Source organism: Pinus tabuliformis, chromosome 2_2 (genome assembly GCF_031772625.1).
Source record: "Pinus tabuliformis cultivar Carrire ecotype Pingquan chromosome 2_2, CPIR1, whole genome shotgun sequence".
Taxonomy (NCBI): Eukaryota; Viridiplantae; Streptophyta; class Pinopsida; order Pinales; family Pinaceae; genus Pinus; species Pinus tabuliformis.
The window spans coordinates 797,767,887-797,775,163 of record NC_142300.1 but is presented as its reverse complement, the minus strand read 5'-3'; positions in this window follow the sequence as shown (position 1 = coordinate 797,775,163).

Sequence of the window (7,277 nt, the reverse complement as noted above, 5' to 3'; positions counted from 1 at the left end):
GGTATTATGGGATTCCCAGTTTGCCCCTCACTTCTACCAAATTTGCCATGGGCTTATTTTTCCCCTATATAAAATAATCTATGACAAAGACCCCCCAAGGTGCTCTCCTGAGGCACAAATTGACATCATCCCCATCGTGAGATGGTTCGTGGAGGAATGGTTTACTTACATTAGAGTTTTTGGAAGCACTGTACCTCCACATGTCCTACCCCTATATGTCCCTGATAAACTTTTGGCTCGGGAAATCGCTTATCAAACCTGTTCTGAAGGCGGCCTGACCAAAGACCTAAAGGACAAGAAGAAGGCCATATGGCCTCAATTTCCTGTAACTTGTGGGGCCTTCTCTTTGTTTGATGTAGGACATGCTTTTGGTGAAGTGGAGAATGTGATGTGTCTTCAATTATTTAAATTCCCAGCAAGGCCATTCGACCCAAACAATGTGGCCCAAGAATTCACAACTAATGTCAAGATAAGAGTGTTCTCTGGAAAGAAAGATTTGTTTGACGACCTGTTTCAGAATAAGAGTTCGCTCCAAGAGATTTTGCGGGAAGCTCAGTCGAGGTTGTCTTCAGGTGACCTCCAAAAATTCATGTTATACAAAGAAAGAAGGCTTGCTAGTATTCCTCTAGAGAATCTGCGACTACGTGCTAGAGAACCAACTCCAAGCATCAGCCTCAGTGAAAACTCTAGCACTTCCAGATCTAAGTCCAATGCCATGCAAGAAGTATCTGAGCATCCTGAAGAGTTTGTTTACGACCAAGGAAAAAACGAAGAAACAACCAAAGATACAGCGCAGTCAAGTGCAATGTCTCAACAACAAGTTATCGCCTCCCCACCAAGAAATCTTTCCCCTCCTGTCATCGAACCAGCACTTGTAACAACAGAGCTAGATAAAGAGTGGGAAAACTTCATTGAATTGATCAATCTTGAAGGGCAAGCCCCGAAAATACCTGTGAATAATACACAGGTGGTGCAAGAAGTGGTTTCGACCATAGTCAGTAGTGTCGCAGAAGCAGAACACCTTCCTATCGCTCCACCTTCAGAGCTTCTACTTAACGTAGAAGAAATTCCCCCACTGGATGTATTCTATAGTCCTCAACACAAAGCAGTTGTAAGGAGGCAGAGAAAGAAAAGAAAACTAGAGAATACACTGTCGCAAGATGCTGAACATTTGGACGTCTTATGGAAAGACCCCAATAATAATCCGACTGAAAATCTCATGAAGCTGTCTCAGATTACGGGAGCATATGCTTCTGCAACTATTGACAAGGCCTCGAAAGTTCAGCAACTATTGAAGGAACAAGAAAATCATATACAGCTACTACAACAACAGCTGCAACAAGCCAACGCTAACACTGAAGCTTCTAGACAGCTCGAAAAATTACAGGAAGACTTTCAACAAATGCAGATAGGCTATCAAAGGAGTCCCGAAGAGAAAGAAAAACAACTGCAGAATTTACAAGAAATTCATAAAGATGAGCCCAAGTTGGCATAATTCATTTCAGAAGCTATTGGCTTGAACGAACAACTAATGCAGCAACAAGAAGAGTTGGGACGTAAAATATCACAGTGGAGTCACTATTGCGAGCTGAGCGACAAAATCACCAGTCAAGTGGTGGACTTGCAGAGTGACTATGATCAGAATGACAAGAAGGTGACAGAATATTTGACTTGGCAGGATGATGATGAAGGCAAAAGGGCAGGTGCACCCAGGATAAATGAAAATCATAAGGAGTTGCTCTTTAATAAATGGGACGATCAAATCAGGCAGGCGAAGCGAGCAGTAGAGACAGCGGCAACACAGGCAAGCATTCTTATTGACTGTGTAAATGAGAACTTACACAGGGCCAATTTAATTGCAGAGACAACCCCGCGGTACCTACCAAACAAGTTGCAACTGGAAACATAATGGAAACAGAAAGCGCAGGCAAAAGGGAAAGCAATCCAAGCATTGGCCAGGTTGAATTGGGAATGTTATTGGACGTACTTGGTTAAATCCCACAGCCAATGGATGACTGTGAAATGCATTACAAACACAGTTGAAAAGGTAGCACCAGCTCTCGTAGATGCCGTTTTCGAAGCCCATCTCAGCACAGAAATCAGTCAGCTGACTCTTCTCAAGCCTATGCTGAATACTTGCAACTTTAAGGACCAAGTTCATAAGTGACTTCATTTAGAATGTTGTTTTTTCTTCTTCAACTAGATTAGAAAAAGGACGGTCGTTTGAAAACCGCATCCTAAAATTTTGTAATAATACTATTATTAGAATTAGGTAGTAGTATTTTAACCCTTCTCATTGCATTGGAGAAGGGTCCAGAAATTTGTCAAAAACGTGTCCTCGGAACATGCACTTCTGCACCCTCGGGGGGGGTTTTTGATGAATGGATGGATTGTGATTTATTTATGTTTGCATTTTAATGTCTGCTACTGATGTTGCACTTTTGTACTCTTAGTAGATGTTAGAACAAGTAGAGATAAATCGTTATTTCTTGAAGTTTGTGAGTGAAATCAGTCATAAATGGTACTTTTATCTCTTGACCAATTTCTGCTTATATTCTTAGAGTGATATGCAGTTTTAGTTGCTTATATGTTAATGCATGAATGTGTGGTTTACCATTTGGAACTTCTGTATGGTGGAGTCATTTATTTGTGCTTGCCATATGAATAAATTATTATGCGATATGCTGTTCACAACTGTCTTGCCTAACTTTTTATGCAGAATGGTTTATCTTAATTGATTTATATTCTTATGATAGTTGAATGATCTTTATTACTAGTTATTGTTCGAAATCTTATTAGATCGCATAATAGAGGAAATCTACCCCGGGTTAGCGTAGATTAGATGTGTTTTTTTTGTTAGATTACAATAGCATAGATACATTTTAGAAGTTAGAGTTAAATTAGCTCAAATTACTTCTAGATCAGCATCATCAAACTCTACACACACACACTCCTTACATTGGGAAACTGGTCCCATTATCCCTAGTTGGACCCGCTATACCAAATGGACAAGGAGCTGCCAACCAAGTTCCGGACTGGGTGGGTATCCCCCTTGTTGTTGACCCAATTTTCGGGCCCTCAACATATTTGGCGCTAGAAGGAGGGCCTGAACATAGTGTCTGTTGGAATGATTTCAAAATTGTAAAATTTGAATCAAGATGGCTGCTCATAAAATTCCTATTTGGAGTTGCATCCATGTTCCTACCTCTTCCAACACTCAACCATATGTGGTAAGACTCTTGTCTCAGGTAAAATTCAACGGTAAGAATAATTCTTCTGCCTTTTATCATGCCCTTTAGTTTATTCAAAAAGTTTCAGGTTCTGATATTCAGAGAATTGATGAAGGCGTTTTGGGCAGTATTTTTACTCTTACATTCACAGCGGAAGCTAGAAAATGGTGCAGAACCCTCCCAGTTGCATCAATCCACAGCTGGGACCAATTCGTCAAGATTTTCATTTTGGAATTTGATTGTTATGACTACGACCGGGTATATGATGAAATTGATTATCCACGGAAGCAAGATGAACCCGTAAAGGATTTTAATATGCGATTTCATCTTAAATGTATAAAGTATGATCTTGAGAGTGAGCTCACGGATGAAGAATCTTCAAATTATGATGAGTATTCCCTACCTCCTATGTCTGATCAAGCAGAAATTAGTTCAACCTTTGTTTCATTTTCTTCTAATATGAATGAACATTCCAAATTGAATACACAAATCATCCATAATGAAGAAAATCTGCGAAGCCTAGGGGTCATGCATGCTCTAATACTAGAAGACAAAAACGAGAATGCTGAAGGAGAAACTACCTTGGAACCAGGAGATGACTCTGATACAAAGTCAGACAATATCATTCCAAATCGACAAATGCAGATGCCAAGGTTAGAACAACAAACTATGTCTCTTTCAAAAAGTGTCAGCACACAAAGGTATGATCTAAAACCCGATGTCTATGATGAATCTGATGAACAAAGTTTTTTCCATGATGTTTTCAAATGCATTGTTCCATATTCGCATTTTTCTCTTTATCCCGATGTTTTTAGTGATGATAATTTCTCCCCTCTCAATATTAAAGATATCTCAAAAAACACAGAGGGTTATTCAAATGACTCATCGTTAGATTTTCAAGATAAAGAGACATCTTTAGCACATCCTTTGACCAATGTCAAACAAGATCCGCTTGACCTCCCTTGTCTGAAAATATATAACGAAAAAGAGAAGCCTAGGGAAATCTATAAAATCATTTGTGATAGTTACTTTGACAACGATGATGTTGTTGAGTTATCCCAAGTAACTCAACTAGGTTCAGATAAAGAGAAACATCCTAAATCAGAAATCATATCAGTCGACCCTCATTTCAAAGTAAAAGATCATTTACATGATTTTACTATCCAAGACAATACCCCGATCTATGATTCATATCATGAGGAAAGCTCCACACTTGTTCGTAATCATAACTCATCTCCCGATTCACAAGACCTGGCCAGTTCTTGTGAGGAGCGAGATGTTACAAGTAAATCCCAGTTGCGCTGTAACACTATCTGTACAAATAGTCATTCCTTTCTTTCTCACTTGCACTCATTTTGTACAAAATCGGATTTCGTTTAAAATTTTCAAACTTTTGATAGACTATGTTTTAGCAATTTATATATGGGAACTTTCATTTCAAAAGAAATCGCTAAAAGCTCAGCGTTAACAAACAGTAGGTTACAAGCCATTGAAACTAAAAAATCATCTTCACAACCTGGCTTGTTATCCTTCCTATTACGAGATCATCAATTCATAACAGAAATTCATCCAAATTTTGATGATCCAATAGGTATCCAGTTGGAAAGAAGTTCTCATAAGAAAGGAAAATCAGACATAATTCTAGCTGAGGTTATATATTCTTATTCCACAGCCAACATTTACGGTCCAAGGAAAATTTGGTTCTTTACACTGATGTTTGGAAGTTTCATACGGTTAGGAATGAAAATGAATAGATGGTTCCATTGGAAATATCATTTCACATAGTTTATTTTCTATATATAGCTAGAATAGGAATAGGAGTAATTTAGCTAAGTTATTAGGTTTGCTTTCAATAATTGATAGGCAAAATTATACCTATTCTGTACATAACCCTAGGAAATATCTACCTCTCATTGCGTTAAATATTTTTCTCCATAATAACATTTTCTTTGGTTAACGGCATTTGACATTTACTAAAGACACCTTTTCTCTGTCAAAGATTTTGAACTTATACTTATATGAACAACAAATCCTTTAGAAACTTGATCTTTATTATCAATAGAACTTTAACTCAGATATGATACTAGTTACAACTCCAAGAAATTTGAAGAAAGTTATCTTAGTGAAGAAATTGTCTTAGGTCAGTACAATGAAAGGTATCAATAATAAAATAAAGATTCTCTGTAGAAACAACCATAACCAAACAACTCTATCATTGTCGTCCAGATCTTTCTTAAGGAAAGAAAATTTGACTTCCTCCCTGCTAAAGGAAAATGCAGCATTCAGAGGAACAATCCAAACAAACACTATATCTCAAAGAATAAGAGGTCTCATCACGAGCCCGCTTATCATGATCACAGATATTATAACTTGCTGACTTTGACAAAACTGTCTATCAAAACAGGGCAATGACTCAAGATTGTTGCAATCAAAAGACAAGGGGTCTCATCACGAGCCATCTTGTTCAGCAAAAGTGTAAATCAAGTGAATGACTGTGTCATAATTTTGGCCACCAAACCAAGACATTGTTCTTTAGAGAATAAAAAGGGAAAAAGTGTCAAAAAGGGTTTTTCTCTGAAAGAGTTGTAAATAACCTTAAGCAGGATAAAGGATCATTGTTGGGTAATAGGTAACCCTGTCGAGGCTATGGACGCCTGCTGGTAGCAGAGGCTCTACCTGCGACAAAGGAGCATATTTGAAAGAGGCTCTTACATAGGGAAGGCTTTATTTTATGTTTTACAAGACCAAGTAATGGCTGATTTAAATGCAAGGACAAACTGAGGATACAAGTAATTGAAATAGAAAGGGGTTGAAACAAAACATCATTGATAGTTTGAAGTATCATTTGCTTTATCTTTTTATAATAAAGTTCAAGTTTTCTGGAAAAAAGAATTTAGGAGTTTGAAAGCATCAATAGAAAATCAGAGATAACTGGTTCTCCCAAGTGAATCGCCAATTGTTGTGGCCAGCAACACCCCCCCTAGTTCATCTAAGTATCAACCAAGATACTTAAATGAATGGTGAACCTTAGTTAATTTTTAGGAAAAGCAAGAGTTTCTTTTTAAGGTCACAATCATATGCTTAGGAAAAGCCTCTTGGATATTTTAAGCCTAAGTTTATGATGAGAAGAAAATCTTTAAAGTCACGTTGTAGAAGGATAGGAAATACCCTTATTTCTCTTTAAAAAATTGATATGTGCATGACCCTCGTGTTAACAATAACATCGCATCGCAACAAAGTAGTGCCCATAAAAAAAAAACTTAGAGATTCACCGATCTACGATAACGCCGATCGCTAGATCGCATATCGCAGAAATAAGTCGGCTAGATTTGGCAAATATCAAATTTTTGTGATCTGCGATATTGCGATCGCTGCGATGCTACATCCTTGAGATTTGTAATGATGCGATTAGCGACCGCGCGATATACAAGGTTACGTCAGCAAATCATAAATCACTTCAGTACGAATCCTCCAGGCACGCCATTCAAAGAAAAGCCACTTACCATAATCTGACCCGAAATCATGCGCTTTTAATGATAGTAAATGAATTAGTTGTCAGTTATTAAGTGGATTAAAGACGCGTGCCTTGGTAGAGATTTACTTCACGTAAGGTGGCATATTTGATTTATCTGCTGCATTTAAAACTCTCCCATCACCTTTCTGGATCATTCATTTCCATTTCACTCGTAATCTACAGGAACAAAGAGCTAAGACGACTCAGACACAAACGCAGAGAGAAATGGGAAAGAAAAATAAAGCTCAAAGCTCCGTAGCAAAGGAGAAGACTAAGGAGGTGGCGCCTCTGTACACAGACACGGCATGTAATAGAGACGTAGGGATATCAACATGGGAAGGCATGTACAGGCTGCTAGAAGAGGAAAAACCTAGAATAATGAAGGTTTCTACTGTCGTGGATGCACCACGCTCTTCTGAGGCATCCTTAGAGGACCTAGCATGTTCATTTCTTCACAGAATAGCGGCAAGACCTAAAATTCTACCATATACGGATATGATCAAGTGGATACTGGATGATACAGACTTAAACAA